Source organism: Eleutherodactylus coqui, chromosome 1 (genome assembly GCF_035609145.1).
Source record: "Eleutherodactylus coqui strain aEleCoq1 chromosome 1, aEleCoq1.hap1, whole genome shotgun sequence".
In the NCBI taxonomy this organism is placed as follows: Eukaryota; Metazoa; Chordata; class Amphibia; order Anura; family Eleutherodactylidae; genus Eleutherodactylus; species Eleutherodactylus coqui.
In genome coordinates this window covers 164791739-164810379 of record NC_089837.1, presented here as the reverse complement: position 1 = coordinate 164810379, position 18641 = coordinate 164791739, and the positions used below count along the sequence as shown (strand labels likewise).

The following is an 18641-nucleotide window of genomic DNA, read 5'->3' as shown; positions in this document are numbered from 1 at the left end:
GAACATTTGTGGCGTGATTTACGAAGCTACAATGCCACTTATTGGTGACACTTTTTTACAATTTTTTTTTCCCCATACAAGGCTAGCGCAACGTCCGAAATGGTCCTTGTAGGAGTTCTCTTATTTGGAGCAGCAGAACGTCCCCAGAGGCCTCAGAGTTGGGAAAGTTTTATTTTGCTAACTCTGTAGATATGAATGGAGCAGTGCTCATACTAGAAGCACTCTGCAACAGTCGTTCTCGCCATACCTGGGGGTCTCCGAGGTGGAGCCCACACATAGCGGACACGTATGGCATATCCTGTATGTATGGCATAAGCATCCAAGGTTTCATGACGACACAAATTATGGCATGCTCCAAACTCCCTATGTACAGAAGTATTCTCCTCTAGAACCATTGCTAGTAAGGGAGAAGATCTCCATGCATGCAGAGTCCTACAGGGCTTGTGCAGGTCCGTATTGTGGAAATGTATAACCTTTGCGCACATGTAAATGGGGAAGGCCTAATTTCCTCCCCTCTTTCATCCTATTTTGTTCCATACTGCAATTGAAAATTAACAAAATAAATCTACTCTGCATCCCAAAAGATGAGCCATGTCTGCAGCAGGAGCCTCCCCCCTTTCTAGTAGCTTACGAAGCCCTGCCCCACACTCATCCACTGGAGAACAGAACAGACCAGACTTCTAAAAACCCTGCAGGCGATCACTGGGCCAGTTCCTCCTCTTTACATTTGTTAATCATTTCTACCACTAGTGTTCATGTAAGCAGCACCACTTTTGCCCACAGGCTATGTATGGCATTACAGCCAAGTACTACTAAAGAGCATGGGGCCGAGTTGCCCTAACAGTCTCTGGGATGCCATTTCTGTAAAGAAACAGACCATTTTTCTCACACAACCCTTTTAAAAGGGATTTTCCAGGCACAAAATTAAAGTTCTGTAGATGCTAAAATCTAGAAGATACGGAAAAGTAGCGACAACCTGTACCTTCCATCTGTTGCTCTGGACCCTCCTCTTCATCTCATGCATTTCCCCTGCAGTAAACAGCAACAGACTTACCTACACCTCCCAGCATGCATAGAGCTTGTATACCGGCCAGCACTATAGCTCCGCCCACAGCTATAGGTCCTACAACTTACCAGCACCAACCTCCCTCTCACAGAGCTAGAGAGCGCTGCAGCAGACAGACAGGAGCCCGGCACTCTGAGCTGCACATGAGCAACACAGCGAGTGCTTCCACCCATGTCCTCCCATCATGCACTGCTCACAGGATGTTGGGGCTATGGACAGGGTAGCAAATGCGGACAAGATGACAGAGGATGGCATCATGCATTGCAACTCTAAAAAGCGCAGCTGACCTACAGATTTCTGTAGCGGCTATGCAGGTGTATGACTGTGGCTTTGTATGCAAATGCAGCACTTTTCAATCCCCATAAAGCAGCGGGTCATTTTTTTCCCGCATGCACAGATACCCCCTGCAAGTAATTGGGTGTGGATGCTCCACGGAATCCGTGTGAGTTATACCTCCCTCACACAGACGCTTTCAGCGTTTAGCGCTGCACTTTCAGCATTGTTTTCAATGGAGCCACTTAGACAGCCGCTCGATCGCAGCCCTTTCAGCGCCGCAATTTGAGCCGGGTCTGTTCTATTTTTGGGTGTTTAGCACTCCTCATCACACAAAAGTAAAACGCGGCAATTTAAATCGCAGCGCTTTTAGTAACGTCTGTGTGAGGAAGGCTTAAGCATCGAAAACCTGGAAAAATACTTACTTTACCAGGTAAATAAACCTTAAGCCTGGGTGTACACACACGCACGAATCCCGGCAGAAATCTTGAGGTTTGGCCTCAGTGAAAAAACGCGAGATTTCTGCCGGGAGAAGTACTGCTACAAAACCCGCGGCACTTAGCCTCGGGTTTTGAAGCGGCCTGGCCGCTCGCTCTTCTGCTGCGGCCGGCGCTCCCATAGAAGAGAGTGCTGCCGCAGCGGAAGAAGAAAAAAAAAAGTACATGCTGCGGCCGGGGAATCCGTGCCACAGCACTGGCTTTTGCCGGCTTTGTCGCGGTGGATTCGCCGTCCCGTGTGGACGAGATTTTTGAGAAAGCTCATCCACATGGATGGCTAATCCCGGGATTAGCAGCCGCAGGCGGACCCGCTGCGGCGAAATTCCGGACAGAATTTCCACGGCAAATCCGCCCTGTGTGAACCCAGCCTAAAAGTTCAATCTATCAAAGTAATTATAGCATTATTTATCCCTCATGGTGAATGTTATATGATATGTTAAATAGTACCAATGAATAACAACTCGTTTCACAAAAAAAACAAGCCTTCAGGCAGCCATGTTGATGGATAAACAAGAGTTATGATCTTTTGAAAGTGGAGAGGAAAAACCGAAAGTGAGAAGGAAAAAAAAAATAAAACAAAGGGCTGCGTCCTTATTTAAGGGGCTGTTCAATTACCGGACATTGCCCCCTCTAGCTGCCACTATACTAACAACAAAAGCAGCAATACTTGCCCCTCCTTTGCCATGTGGATCCAGCGCTGTAGCCCCTGTATGATGAAGTCACCCGAGTACTGCAGCCTCGCCATGAATGACGCCAGGAGAACGGACCACGATGCTGCAGGTTCTGGATGGAGTTACCCGAGCGCTGCAGCATCACCGTACTGATCTCCTGGTATCATGGGTGTGAGTGCTGATGCCAGGTGAATGGACCATGACACTGCAGGGTCTGGATGGAGATACCAGAGCGCTGCAGCATCACCGTACTGATCTCCTGGTATCATGGGTGCGAGTGCTGATGCCAAGAGAAGGGACCAGGATACTGCAGGGTCTGGATGGAGTTACCTGGGCGCTGCAGCATCACCGTACTGATCTCCTGGTATCATAGGTGTGAGTGCTGATGCCAAGAGAAGGGACCGGGATACTGCAGGGTCTGGATGGAGTTACCCGAGCGCTGCAGCATCACGGTACTGATCTCCTGGTATCATAGGTGTGAGTGCTGATGCCAAGAGAACAGACCGGGATACTGCAGGGTCTGGATGGAGTTACCCAAGCGCTGCAGCATCACCGTACTGATCTCCTGGTATCATAGGTGTGAGTGCTGATGCCAAGAGAACAGACCGGGATACTGCAGGGTCTGGATGGAGTTACCTGGGCGCTGCAGCATCACCGTACTGATCTCCTGGTATCATGGGTGCGAGTGCTGATGCCAAGACAACAGACCACGATGCTGCAGGGTCTGGATGGAGTTTCCCGAGCGCTGCAGCATCACCGTACTGATCTCCTGGTATCATGGGTGCGAGTGCTGATGCCAAGAGAAGGGACCGGGATACTGCAGGGTCTGGATGGAGTTACCTGGGCGCTGCAGCATCACCGTACTGATCTCCTGGTATCATAGGTGCGAGTGCTGATGCCAAGAGAAGGGACCGGGATACTGCAGGGTCTGGATGGAGTTACCTGGGCGCTGCAGCATCACCATACTGATCTCCTGGTATCATGGGTGCGAGTGCTGATGCCAAGACAACAGACCACGATGCTGCAGGGTCTGGTTTTAGTTACCTAACCGCTGCAGCCAATGACCACAACAAACACCGTGACGACGGCAGAGCTGCAGTGCGGGATCCCAATGGCAGAGGAGGGTCACGTGCTACCCTTTTTTTTTTACTTTTGAGACAGTTTGGGGCTAGAGGAGCAATGTTGTCCTGTAACCGGACAACCCCTTTAAGTCCTATGGCTCTGGCTTAATTCTGTCTTCAACATAAGACATGTAAATTGGATGGAAAAAAAAAACATAAAAGTAGCCTAATCACTAAAAAGAGCCCCAGTTCACTTGACTACATAGTTTGAAATTGATTAATGCCTGCAATCCCAGTACTTTTGGATGCCTTGTGGAAGCAAGTGACATTGCAATCCATTTGTTTCATCAAAACACCTACAGAAGCTCGTCTGGAGAGTCTCTTGGGCTCCGTTTACAATAGGATCACTATTAGCACTGAAGGATTATCCTCCGCTCATAAAGCGATAGCATACCACTGACGAGGGGGCAGCAGTGCCGTGTCAGCACAGCACCCACTTCTGTTCTCCGGGCCGTGCAGGCAGCCTCAGTCTTACTGATGTGCTGCACGCCCGCTGCGCAGCAAGTGGCCGGGCGACCACCCTTCACAAGGGTAACTTTGGTACAGTCTTCATCATCCTACTTGGAAAGATTAGCAAACACGAGGAACCGTACTGCGATAGATAGACCAAAAAGAATATACTTCACATTTATGCCAACGTAAGGGGAGGCTGTCAGTATTTATGACCCTACATAATCGTGTGCATGTTCTTCGCATCAGCATACCAAGCAGTTTTAGTCCCACTGGGCATTCCCAGACCCTGGAGTGCATTCCTCAGGCCGAGTGATGGCTGTAACATCCAACCAGCAGCCCGCTACATCCATCAATCAGAGCTGAGTGGAAGGCATGGAGTGTTCATTGTGGAGAGCGGAGGGCACTTCAGTGACAGGAAACACCCAGTGGGCACTTCTTGCAACATCGGATCATAAGGTCTCCTTGGGTATGCCGATACCAGGAACATACAGAAAGATATGTTTAAACAGTTTTGATGGCCAAAACAGCTGACAGACTACCGTGTACTGGTGACAGCAAACTTCGCCGGGGGCCACTGTCAGGACAGTTTGCTGGTTTCAAAAAAACCTTCTTGAAGGGTTGCCACCCAAAAGGAAGTTATCCGTATACATAAGATAGGGGATAACTGATCGTGGGGGTCTGGCCACTGGAACCCCACCAATCACAAGAACAGGGGTCTTAAAGGGGTTGTCCCGCGCCGAAACGGGTTTTTTTTTTTTTTTTATTTAAAACCCCCCCGTTCGGCGCGAGACAACCCCGATGCAGGGGTTAAAAAAAACAAACCGCTCAGCGCTTACCTGAATCCCGGCGGTCCGGCGTCTTCATACTTACCTGCTGAAGATGGCCGCCGGGGTCTGCTCCCTCCGTGGACCGCAGCTCTTCTGTGCGGTCCATTGCCGATTCCAGCCTCCTGATTGGCTGGAATCGGCACGTGACGGGGCGGAGCTACACGGAGCCGGCATTCTGCACGAGCGGCTCCAATGAAGAGAGCAGAAGACCCGGACTGCGCAAGCGCGGCTAATTTGGCCATCGGAGGCCGAAAATTAGTCGGCACCATGGGAACGAGGACGCCAGCAACGGAGCAGGTAAGTATAAAACTTTTGATAACTTCTGTATGGCTCATAATTAATGCACAATGTACATTACAAAGTGCATTAATATGGCCATACAGAAGTGTATAGACCCACTTGCTGCCGCGGGACAACCCCTTTAAAGAACTGGAGAAATGGTCACAAATGCCATTCCATTTACTTCAATGGGCCTGCCAGAGATAGCCAAGTGCATGCACTCCGCTTGTCCCACTGAAATGAATGGAACCGTTATCCACATGCGTGACCACCGTTCTATTCATTTCAGGACACCCCATTATTGTGACTGCTGAAAGTCTGGCTGCTAAAATCTCCACCTATCATCAGACAGATCTCCCCTACCTTGAGGATAAGTAGTAATGATTGTTGGTGGGAGCTCCCCCCACCCCCTTTATACTAACCAAATTTTGCAACACTGACAAGAAAAAGTGATTTTTTTAAATTTAATTAAATGCTGGTCAAGAAGGAGGCAGAGAACAAGGCATCTGCTGTGAAGAAGAACGGACAAGAGTTATGACCAAGGCAGCACATTTCCATCTGCTTTTAGTACTATACTTGATAATACTTAAAGCAACTCTCCGGTCCTGGAGAAATAAAGATGGCCGCACCAGCTTCTCTGACTGCCTGATACACACTGTGCACTGGTATAAGACACTACACCTGATGTCCATGCTTACACTACCAATATATACCAATACACACACTGCATCAGGTAGTCGGGAAGTGGTGCGGCCATCTTTGTATCTCCAGGCTTGAAGGGTCACTTTAAGAAGTGCTAAATCGAATTTAAATTATAAATAAAGCTAGCTTTAAGGGTCTTGTACATGGAGTAATAATCATGTAAAAAACATTGCATCAAGCAAATGTGAAGAATTGCTCAACCTGCGTTCTATCCTCTTGTGCAAGCCAACATCTGCTAGTCGGTAGAGGAGACGAGATCTCAAAAGCCGTTGGAATTGCAAAAAAAGCAAAAAAAAAAAGATTGGAAAGTACAAGAGGAATGCTAAAACTCACAATATCGTTGATCGGCGTTATTTTCCCTTGAGCATTCGGCCACACTGACATCTGCGTCAGCCCATCATAGGACAGAGCCATTGGGGCATGGATTTCGTATCACTGCTCTCATAATGGAGCAGGACGACAGAATCCAGAACTTAAACTTATATATTACAGTTGCCAAAAGGTAAAGACTAGAACTAAGGAAAATGGGGGGAAAAAAGCATGATTAGCACAAATTCAGTTTCTTTCTGGAGAAAAAAAAAAAAAAGTATCAGGCGCCCTTGACAGAATAATCCTGACCCCGTAGCTTTACACGAGATGGCCATCAGCAGAATAATCACCCTAAAGAGCGATGTCAAACAGTCGTTCAGGGTAAACACCGCAGTGACAAGTCAGTTGTTGGTATTTGCACAACTTCCACACAAGTCTGCATGGAGATCCCCTCTATTAAGGATCTCTGCAAACAGCTACTGAGCAGTCATCACCCCGTGTGACAGCAAACAGGCGGCTGGCATCCGTCCTCCAACACATCTGAACAGAAGCTGCTAGGGTTACTCGTCTTCATCAGCCGGGCCACTTTAGCAAACCGATTTTTGACGAAAGTCGCAGGAAAATGAAGTTTCCTGTGATATCTTCTGCAGAGGTCAGTATGCGGCCAGTGCACCTCGATGAAGACCCCAAATGTATCCTCCATCTTGCATATGGGCAGCAGCTTCATTGGACGCCTGCATCACATGACCTAGCCATATATAACATAGGCACTGTGTACGTGTTTGTGTGTTAGGCCCAGATATTGCTGCTGGTGTGGAAGCTTGTATAACAGGGTTATATTGGAGGGAGCAGAGAATCTGCATTACATTTATAGGCCTATACAGAACGTGGTCTGTACATTGGGAGAGGGGATATTTCTGCTGCTGTCACCATATATAGCAGCAGACAGATAAACTACGCTTTGGCGCGGGATTATAGTTCTCACACACGTCCGTGAAACGCAGTGTTTTAGCGTGATTTCAAACAGCACCTTCAAATGCATTCTACAGCGTTAACGCACACCATCGCTGTAATGGGTGACGAGATGCGGTATAAAGCACTTAAATGCTAGGAAATAGAGCAGAAAGCCCTCCAAGATGGCGGCGTTTGAAACATCCCTGTGCTACGACTGACCCCCTACAGCACGGTACACTATTTTGACCGATTTGTAGGATGAACACCGTGTTCCCCAGATGTGTGGCTGTATTTCCATACAATTTGGAGAACCTTGGTAGCATTGGGGACCTCTGGAGGGCAAATTAGTGAACCCGGTCAAAATCGGCGCCACATATAGACACAAACCATTTATTCCACTAGTCACCAATTAATAAAGCTACCTTTAACCCTTTCAGTGGCACGTTTATTACCATAATGGTAATCAGTGCAACAAGCCCCGGAGATTTTCCAGGGGTGCCACTAAAGGGGTTAATCCGCATTTGATATTCAGATACCATAAGGCTTCCTGCACAGACGAGCACAATATCAGCCGTGAAACTTGGCCTGATATAACACTCCTGAATGTGCGAGGTACCTGCGGATGGGAGGAGGGTTTTTTTTTCAAAACCGCCTCCCATCACTTCTGTGAAGTTGCGATCCCCCGTTGGGGCATTTAGGGGTGGTGGAGTATCAGGAAGCGTTTCCCATTCTTTTCAATAGGGCACATGGGACAAATTCCATGAATCAAGTTATGTTAAACATTTTAAAGAATTTTTGGTTATTTTTTTTCTGATGGTCACAGCTCATCTCCTCCCAACGGGTCACAAAGCACGTCTAGAACACTCCTATAGATGTCAATGAGTCGTCTCCTGTCTATGCAAATGGCCCACGAGGCTGCTGTCTAAGGTACGTTCACATACTGAAGAAAATGGGGCAGATTATCTCCAGTGGAAAATCCGTATCAAAACAATCATAAAATTCATACGATTGGGGCGGATTTTTATGCAGCCTTTGATGCGGATCTGCAGCAAATTTCGCTCCTTCAATTGAAAGGGTGAAATATGCATCAAGCACAGATTGCGCAGATGTTCAACATTTTCTGTTGCCATTCTGAAAGGGATTGTCCAGTTTCCACTGTTTTTTGGATAGGCCATCAATAGTATATTGGCCTCTGACCAAGTGTTCGCTGGGTTGGTGCATTGAGCAGATTTCTGCAGGAAGCAGACAGCACTGTACTTGCTTATACAAGCAAAGTTCTCATAGAAATGAATGGAAACTTTAGCTGTAATACCAAGCCTGGCCACTACAGTGGGAACAGAGCTGTCTGCTTCCCGCGGAAATGAGCTCAGTGCACAATTCAGAGAGCTACTTATCAACGGGGGTCCTAGGCTGCATACCCCCTCTCATTAACTAATGATGTACAGTTTACCTGACAACCCCTTTAAATTAATGCCAAACAGCTGCATTTGTCACCCAAAGGCTATATTGCTGTCCATTTAATCCCTCATGAAAAAGATTAACTTGCATTGATTAAAGGTTCCCTATGGGCGGCTTAAACTGCGTATCTTCTGCAATTCAAACCCACCCGAGGACATTGGGCCTAAGCGGGATAGGGTCATCTCTCCTTAGATGGTCATGTGATCTCCGTTCTGACCAGCCCAGATCTGCTTGGGGTTATGGATTCCTTTTCTAGTCAGTTCCTCAGTCTGTGTGATGCTGTCACATGGATCTACCACAGCAACTGCTTAGACTAGTCACATCTGTGCTAGGGATTCCGGAGTCCTGCTGTGTTATGGTAGCAGGAAACGGAAACTCCTGGATGAACGGATGAGACTCATAACAGAACTGTGACGAACGGACCCCAGTGACCATAACGGGGTCCATATGGTTCCTGCACCTGTCCAGCACTTATACCAGACGACTTTGTCTGGCGTTTCATGCCAAATCTGCTTGGGAGCCTCTGACAGATGTAAACCGAGCCTTAGAGGGGGATACAGGCACTTATGTCAGTTACTCAGGTATAATAGAGGAGATCACAGCTCATCCTACTGACTATTCTTATGGTCTGTAGTTTATTTAGGTGAATATAGAAGGTAATGATAACTGAACTGTCTCTCTGCAGGCAAAAATGATACAGCCTTAAAGGGGTTGTCCCGCGGCAGCAAGTGGGTCTATACACTTCTGTAGGCCATATTAATGCACTTTGTAATGTACATTGTGCATTAATTATGAGCCATACAGAAGTTATCAAAAGTTTTATACTTACCTGCTCCGTTGCTAGCGTCCTCGTTCCCATGGAGCCGACTAATTTTCGCCCTCCGATGGCCAAATTAGCCGCGCTTGCGCAGTCCGGGTCTTCTTTTCTGAATGGGGCTCCGTGTAGCTCCGCCCCGTCACGTGCCGATTCCAGCCAATCAGGAGGCTGGAATCGGCAATGGACCGCACAGAAGCCCTGCGGTCCATGGAGACAGAGGATCCCGGCGGCCATCTTCAGCAGGTGAGTATGAAGACGCCGGACCGCCGGGATTCAGGTAAGCGCTGTGCGGATTGTTTTTTTAACCCCTGCATCGGGGTTGTCTCGCGCCGAACAGGCGGGGGGGTTAAAAAAAAAAAAAACACGTTTCGGCGCGGGACAACCCCTTTAACTAATGCCGGGCTGATGAATCATGGTACAGAGTGAAAGTGAAAGTTAAAAAATCTCACCATCAAAATGGTGTCTGATAAGCATTAGACCAGGGGCTGCACTGCATGGAAGTGACTGCAATACATACAGGAGACCTCCAGAGCGTGACAGGCAATCAGGTGAGAAGGTCAGACATGACTTTTTTATGCTGAAGTGGCCCTTTATTTAAATGGACTCCATATCATTTCTTCAGTCTATGGATTTTGCATGCTACCATTAAGCATCCATCACAGCCTGTACGTTATACATACAATGGGGGCTTCTCCCAGGGTACACGCTAAATGTAAGCGGTCCTTTAGCCGACTAGAGAAGCTCCTGCAGAGCGATTCTAGACCTGGAGCTATTTTTGTCAAGGTCTCATGGAATACAAACTAGCAATTCTCATCAATGGAAACAATTCGCATACCAACAATCTTCACGCCAAATGTTGAGGAAGGACGAGATACTGGAGCCTTTATGGGTCACAAACTTCACTAGAAGCCCCTAATAGGAACTGGACATCAGAGGGAACAAAGTTAAGCAATGGTATCCAACCCCCTCAATATCTGATCGGTAAGGGTCCGCGGTCGGAACACCCACCGATCAGCTGACCGAAGGCCGAGTGCTGCAGCCCCTTCAATATTTACATCGGAGCCCATCCCTGATCCAACTCCACCACCATATTACTTCTAGCAGCCATGCAAGTACTACAGGCTTGTCCCACTGAAGTGCAGTACTCTGAACGGCCACTAGTATTCTAAGCAGACAGGATCGGAATCATTTGAAGAGGCTGTGATGCCAACAGTGGTTAATGGTAAATGTTACAGAATTCGCACATAAAAAAGTGTGATGTAATAGTGTTTCCAATGTTGGAGAAACAGAAGTCTATGCCCCCTGTGCTGACAAGTGGGTGGGTGACCACTCCTGTGGCCAATCGGTAGTACAAGTTGTGTGACTGAAGAATCAGTTCCTTTCACCTGTAGGAGGCGTGCAAAAACCCACGTGCTTCCAGCCAAAACCCCTTCAGATGACCGGAACTGATTCAGTCACAGAGCTGCCATCACTTTATGACCGTGGGGGTCCGATCTCCACCGCTGAGGAAGACACAAAGTCCTCGATGATACAGTGATGGCAACATCTCTGACGGTGGATTCACATCTGCGTCGGAACCTCAAGCTGAAAATACCAGAAGCCGGGTGACCCCATTATAGTCATGGGGGTCAGCCTGGCACTATTTAGCTCTGTCCAGAGACGTATGGCCGTGGGGATTTCCTGAAGGGAGCAGAAAAAGGGGAATCCCTAACACAGATGTGAGAACACCTTCACTCAGTGCAAGAAAATATACTGCACCAATCACCGAGACACATGCCAGCGGCTTCAGGGTGCCAGCACAGCAAGTCACCCATCAGAAGTGGAAAGATGTAAAACTGTGGCAGCAATGTGGGTTAACCCCTTAACGACCAGCCCATAGTGTTTTTACGTCCTCCCGAAGTGGGCTCTATTCTCTGAGGACGTAAAAACATGCTTCCTGCAGAGAATAGTGCCCCTCGGGCTGTGGACGTGACAGCTCCATGCTGTCAGTGTCCGCAGGTAGCTGACAGCATGGAGCTGTCATCCCGGGCTGTTCGGAGCCCCCCCCGGCATTGCGATCGGCGCTATGCAATGGATAGCGCCGATCGCAAAAAAAGTAAATAAAAGGACATAAAAGTTAAAGATTCAGCTGCTCTGATGGATCGGATCCATCGGAGCAGCTGAAATTACTCACCGAGGTCTGGCACGCTGCTCCCCGCTCTCCTGCCGCTCCGGGGCCCGAAGCCGGTCTTCTGCGCATGCGCGCCAGGCGGCATTACGTCAGCCGCATGCGCAGAAGGCCCGGCGGCGCGGGAGATTTAAAATCTCCTGGCTCCCGGCTCCTGTAGGTAGCCGGGAGGCAGGAGATGTCAGCGGGGACTGCGGTGAGCGGTCCCCGGTACCGCGATCGCCGTTATCCAATGGTTAGCGGCGATCGCGAAAAAGTTAAAAAAAAGTTTTAAAAAAGTCAGTTTCACCTCCCCTCATGGATCGGATCCATGAGGGGAGGTGAAAATACTCACCCCCAGTCCTCAGCGGTGTCCCGATGTCCCGGGACCCGAATCCCCGTCTGCGCATGCGCGCCCGATGATTGACATCGGGCGCGTGAACAGACGGGCTCGAGCCCCGGGAAATTTAAAATCCCTCTGCTTCTGGCTGCCATGTGTAGCTAGGAGCAGAGAGATTATACCGGGGACATGATCACTGTCATCCAATGGATGACAGTGATCATGTAAAGTGAGAAAAAAGTGTAAAAAAGTTTAAAAAAAAAAAAGTAAAAAAAAGTTTTTAAAAGTTTAAAAAGCGTACGTTTCATCTCCCCTCATGGATCATATCCGTGAGGGAGGATGAAAGTACGTACCTAAGGCCCCCAGATTTATCCGCGGACCTTACCACAGCTTCTGCACACGCGCCCGTCGCCAAAATGGCGGGCGCATGCGCAAAAGCTGTGGATTGCCAGGATAATTTAAATTCTCCCTGCTCCTGGCTACAAAACGTAGCCAAGAGCATGGAGATTTAATGGGGGTCCGCGGTGAGCGGTTCCTGGTCACGTGTTCGCCATTATCCAATAATGGCGATCACGTAAAAGTTAAAAAAAAAATTTGAAGTTTCATCTCCCCTCACTGATGCGATCGGTGAGAGGAGATGAATCTTTTTACCGGAGGCCTGCGTATTTGAATCCCGACGCGATCTTCCTCCATGGACCTTCCAGGATTCTGCACATGCGATTGCCGGCAAAAAGCCGGACACATGCGCAGGAGTCAGGGAGCCCAGGAAATTTAAAATCTCCTTGCTCCCAGCGACCAACGGTCACAGAGAGCCTGGAGCAGTGACCAGGGGCCTCGTTGAGCCGTCCGCGGTCACGTGATAAAAAGGTAGTGATCTACCTTAGGCCGGTCTCACATGACCGGATAGGAATGACGGATTCCGCATGCGTCTGATCCGTGGTAATACGCAGATCAATCGCATTGGATTACACAATTCCGCTCACATTAGCGGGTCAGAATTGCGTAATCCACTCGCAGAAAAGAGAACGCAGCAGGTTCTATTTTACTGCGGATATCGGCAACATAGAGCCCATTGTGCTCCGTGGTCGCGGATATACCCGCAGCCCATACGCAACTACATTGTATACGGGCTGCGGGTACCCCCGTCATCGCTAAGCAACGGTGCGGGAAATACAAACAAAGGTGTACTGTGCATGACCGCCTGTGTGAGTACGCAGTTATGCGCAGTACATTACGCAGCCGTACGCAGGGTCACAGCCGGGCTCACAGACGGGATCCGCTGTGGGCCTCCGCAAGCGGATTCCGCCTGCACCCGCGTGAGCCCGGCGTTATTCAGACCGCTACCTGTGATACGTATTTTACAAGAAGCCCCGGGAACGCTCGCTTTCCTGCAGTTCCAGGAGCACCTTGTTGAGCGCCTTCTGTGTGAGACCGCCGCACCTCATCAAGCTTACGGAGACTCACGGAACGCCACTTTTTACACCCCATACCCGGTTCTCAGGCCACGAAACACACCCAAAAAGCATGAGAGGGGGGGGGGGGGGACACACGGTTTTATTGCCCCATGGGCCCATTCCAACCAGCCTCCGTAATTACCCCTGTCTTCGGAAATACTACACAGTTCACATTTTTACTTTTATCTAAGATTTGCGAACGCCAAAAAGGGCGCGGAGGGGAAGGGGGGGAATTTTTAGGGAGTCAATCTTTATTCTGTACAAATAAGCAATGGGGCCTGGAATTTATTCAGTTGTGCCCTAAAATCCAACAGGTGTTCCGTCCTTTATAGGCCTTGCCATGCGTCCTGTAAGTAGATTAGGGCCACAATGGGTATGTTTCTGAACTCGGGACAAACGGGGGTATCCATTTTGGGGTGAACGTCTTCATTCCTATGTGCACTGTACAAAAAAACTGTTTTTAAATTGAAAAAATTGCCAAAAAAATTGAAAATCGTAACTTTTTCCTTCTGCTTTGCTTAGATTCATTCAAATACTGTGGGGTCAAAATACGCCGTACACCCCTAGATGAATTCGTTAAGGGGTCTAGTTTTCAAAATGGGGTCATTTGAGGGGGTTCTTTATAGTTTTGGCCGCTCAATGGCTCTATAAGTGGGCAATGGGGCCTGAAATTTATTCAGTGGTACCCTGAAATCCAACGGGTATTCCTTTCATTGTAGGCCTAGCCATGGGTCCTGTAAGTCTATTAGGGCCACAATGGGTATGTTTCTGAACACGGGACAAACAGGGGTATCCATTTTGGGGTGAAAGCCTTCATTTATATGTGTGCTGTACAAAAAAACCTGTTTTTAAATTGACACAATAGCCCAAAAAATGAAAATCCTATTTTTTTCCTTTTGCTTTGCTTAAATTTATTCAAAAACTGTGGGGTCAAAATATGCAGTACATCCCTAGATAAATTCGTTAAGGGGTCTAGTTTTCAAAATGGGGTCATTTGTGGGGGTTCTATATGGTTTTGGCCGCTCAAGAACTCTACAAGTGGGCAATGGGGCCTAAAAGGACTTCAAGCAAAATCTATGTTCTGAAAGCCACCAATTACTCCTTTTATTTTGGGCCCCGTTGTGCATGCGGACATAAGATTAGGGCCACAATGGGTATATTTCTGAAAACAGCACAAACAGGGGTATCCATTTTGGGGTGTAAGTCTTCCTTCATATGTGTGCTGTACAAAAAAAGCTTTTTTTAAAATGACAGAATTGCCAAAAAAACAAAAATCCAAATTTTTTCCTTTTGCTTTGCTTGAATTTATTCAAAAACTGTGGGGTCAAAATGCGCAGTACACCCCTAAATAAATTCGTTAAGGAGTCTAGTTTTCAAAATGGGGTCATTTGTGGGGGTTCTCTATGGTTTTGGCGCTCAAGAACTCTACAAGTGGGCAATGGGGCCTAAAAGGACTTCAAGCAAAATTTGTGTTCCGAAAGCCACCGGTCGCTCCTTTCATTTTGGGCTCTGTTGTGTATCCAGACATAAGATTAGGGCCACAATGGGTATGTCTCTGAACACGGGACAAACAGGGGTATCCATTTTTGGGTGCAAGTCTTCCTTCATATGTGTGCTGTACAAAAAAAGCTGTTTTTAAAATGACAGAATTGCCGAAAAAACGAAAATCACAATTTTTTCCTTTTGCTTGGTTTGAATTCATTCAAAAACTGTGGGGTCAAAATATGCAGTACACCCCTAGATAAATTCCTTAAGGGGTCTAGTTTTCAAAATGGGGTCATTTGTGGGGGTTTTCTATGGTTTTGGGCGCTCAAGAACTCTACATGTGTGCTATGGGGCCTAAAAGGACTTCAAGCAAAATTTCTGTTTTGAAAGACACTGACTACTCCTTTCATTTTGGGCCCCGTTGTGGACTCAGATATAACAATAGGGCCACAATGGGTATATTTCTGAACACGGGAGAAATAGGGGTATCCATTTTGGGGTGTAAATCCTGATTTTCATGTAAACTATAGGAAAAAAATATGTCTTTAAAATGACAGATTTGCAAAAATATGAAATTTTACTTTTTCTCCTCTAAATTGAATTAATTCCTGAAAAAAAACTGTGGGGTCAAAATACTCATGACACCCCTCAGTGAATACATTAAGGGGTGTAGTTTTTAAAATGAGGTCATTTGGGGGGGTATCTATTATTCTGACACTCATGAGCCTTTCCAATCTCGGCTTGGTATAGGAAAACAAAGTGTTCCTCAAAATGCTAAAAAGTAATGTTAAATTTGTACGTCTCCTAAATAGTTTAAAAAAAAACGAAAGTTTTTCCAATGTGCGCCCAAAATAAAGTAAACGGGTGGAAATATAAATCTTAGCAAAAATTTCTATATTATGTTTGCACATATTTAAGATATTGCAGTTGGAAATGTGAAAAAATGACGATTTTTTCAAAATTTTCCCAATTTTGGCGCTTTTAATAAATAAACACAATTTCTATCGGTCTATTTTTTCCGCCTAAATGAAGCACAACATGTGGCGAAAAAACAATGTCAGAATCGCTTGGATATGCAAAACCTTTCTGGTGTTTTTCCATGTTAAATTGACACGTGTCAGATTTGCAAAATTTGGCCTGGTCATTAAGGCGCAAACAGGCTTGGTCACTAAGGGGTTAATAAATGACCACTGGTGGATGCTGCCGTTACTCATGGCAACCATCCTTGCATTTACACTGAGGTGGGTAGTTTTGCCCGCTCATTAGATGGCAGCCTCGCCTCTCGTTAGCCTGTTTGCCACTGCTTTCTATGCAGCAGACCTTATGATGCCCATTTATACCAACCGACGAACGCATGACAAGTGAGGTGTGACAATCTAACGATTGCTGAGCGCTCGCTGCCCGCGTTTACAAGGGTGTATTTGCACGGGCGATCCCTGTGCGCTGCAAGATGCACCACAATCGCAAGTGGAACGGACGCAGTTCGCTCATTTACATGGGTGAGTTTTCGTTCGGACCGCGATAGATAAGCTGCAGCCCGTGTTATTGTGTTTCCCTTCAGGAAGCGCCCGTTCTTTTCTACAGGAGAAAATAAAGGTGTGTAAATGCGAAGGAGATACAAGATTTTTACATTAGATTTCTACTGAAACGTGATTTTCCCCTTGTGAACCCTGCATGTGCAGCGACACATTTTTCACGCAAAACGTATTGAAGACAAGAAAAAAAAAACAAAAAAACCACAAGGCTCCTTTTAGGCCTCATGCCCACGCAGAATGCGCTGGAGGCCCTGTCCAGGTCCTCGCGCTTCTGTAATGCGGGTGTGCACACGCATGCCGGCTGCTGCGCTGGCGCACATGCGCAGTACAGATTTTTTTTTTTTTTTTATTTCCTGCTCTTCCCGTAGAATCCGCGGCATCAATTACGGACGGGCTGCGGGTCAGACGGCTTCCTTTGACTTCAGTTCCCACACGGACGGCTTCCATTGAAGTAAAATGCAGCATGCTGCGATTTTTCACCCGTGCGCAGAAACAATTGGTTTCCACTCGTGTGCATGAAGAATCATGTTTTCACAGCAGGCTATGGAGGGTTATTGCTGCGGAACCCGGAGGCGGACGCCTACTATGGAATCTGCAGCAGAAACACACCCGTGTGCAGGCGGCCTAAGAGTGCGATGTTGGTCCAAGTTACTCAGACGGACATCCCCCTCAGGGTGTAGTTACAGCCTGCAATAACTGCGCCATGTAAAGGGGCCTTTATCCCAGATGACGCCCGGCGCCTGCGGTCACAGCCTGTCGATGCATGTACACAGGCGAGCGCGACACCACTGCGAGGAACTCAGACCGCCGACACGTGAAAATGTGATTGTGAGGATGATGCGCGGCTGTGTGGGTGATGATCTTGTGCGCGATCATGTGCTGCTGTCATAAAATCAGAAAGACCACATGACAAACCTGCATGTACACGCAGAGGGGCGATTCCTGGACTGGCGCGCTCACAGGACGACAGTTCTCGCAGTCCATGAGAAGAGCCGCTCGTGTAAAATGACCGGATTGCTATTAATGCGCTATTTTACGTGCGACGCACAATCAGACGGAACTCACATGTGAAACTCGCTTAGGTAAATACAGCCTGAGGGTTATGTACGAGCGCCAACCCAACGGCCTTGGCAGATCACTATACCACCTGCTCCCAGCACCCACTGACTACTCCTAGTCATGCCCCCCAGAGGCGGCTTGTGGTGGGCACTTATTAGTCACACGCTGGCACTTTTTTCTATTAACATATTAGCAAAACCAAATTACAGACATTGGTCATCACCAGTGCCAAGACTTGGCCGTCCCCGGTGGCACCCACAGTGCCCAGCTCCCTGCTATGCGGTGTGCCCTGCTGCCAGCAAGGAGGGACAGCAGCTCAGTGGGCACAGGAGGGTGGCAGCTGGCCCAGATCTGTGCCCACCTTGTCACTCGATGGCCAGCTGTGCCCCGTAGGTGCCCTCTGCCAGGCAGTCTAGGCCTCGGCCGCCACTCATGCCGCCGGCAATGACGTACCAAGGCCGCATGGGAGGCGACAGTCACCGGCTGCCATCCCTGCCCCTCCGGCTGGCACACAGCGGCATGCAGCCGGGCGGCGACATATGATGTCACTGCACCGTGTGATGTCACTCATCGGCTGCCATACGGTGCGGCGGGCCGTAGCAGAGGTCACCCCGCAAGCCGGACACACGGGGCAGGTAACGGGCAGAGTGACGTTACTGCACTCGTGTCGGACATAGTGCCGGCTGGCAGCGCGGAGGGCCCGGAGCGCACAATGTGGGCACAGCACATCCCAGGCACACACATCTGATGCCAGACGGGGTCCACGAGCCGAGCCACGCCAGGCGGGGCACTGAGCCTGACCTGTGGGGACGGAGAGAGCGAAGGATGGGGACGGATTGCGCCCCGGGCCCCACCAGGTCTCACCTGCTCTCCTCAGTCCGCGCAGCCGGGCGCAGCCGCACCAGCCAGATGGCCCATTTCCGGATCCCGGCGCCGCAGTACGCATGCGCAGAGCATGTCCACGTGACTGGAAGGAGCGGAAAGGGCGGGGCGCTAGAAACGCTGCGTCGCCTTCCATGCCGGACACGTGATGAGTGTGCGACAGGAGAGTGGAGAGGGTGTGGTTACTGTCACGTGTCTAGCAACCGGCGGAAGCCATGAATGGGTGACTAGCGTGAGGCTGGTGCTGCTGATGCCGCATGGATGAGGCTGGCTGAGCGAAGAAGCCAGAACAATTAAGCGCAGGGCTGCTTTC

General features: G+C 48.6%; 1 protein-coding gene across 4 annotated transcripts in view; it reads right to left on the bottom strand.

The window, feature by feature from the left end:
- EIF4G1 (eukaryotic translation initiation factor 4 gamma 1) overlaps window positions 1-18370 on the bottom strand; it is a 75240-nt gene extending 56870 nt beyond the window's left edge. For all 4 annotated transcript variants that reach the window (XM_066603315.1, XM_066603331.1, XM_066603324.1 and 1 more), the window contains exon 1: window positions 18311-18370. The gene's annotated coding sequence lies outside the window, so the exon portion shown is untranslated. The remainder of the gene's footprint in view (window positions 1-18310) is intronic.
- Window positions 18371-18641: the final 271 nt, after the last annotated feature.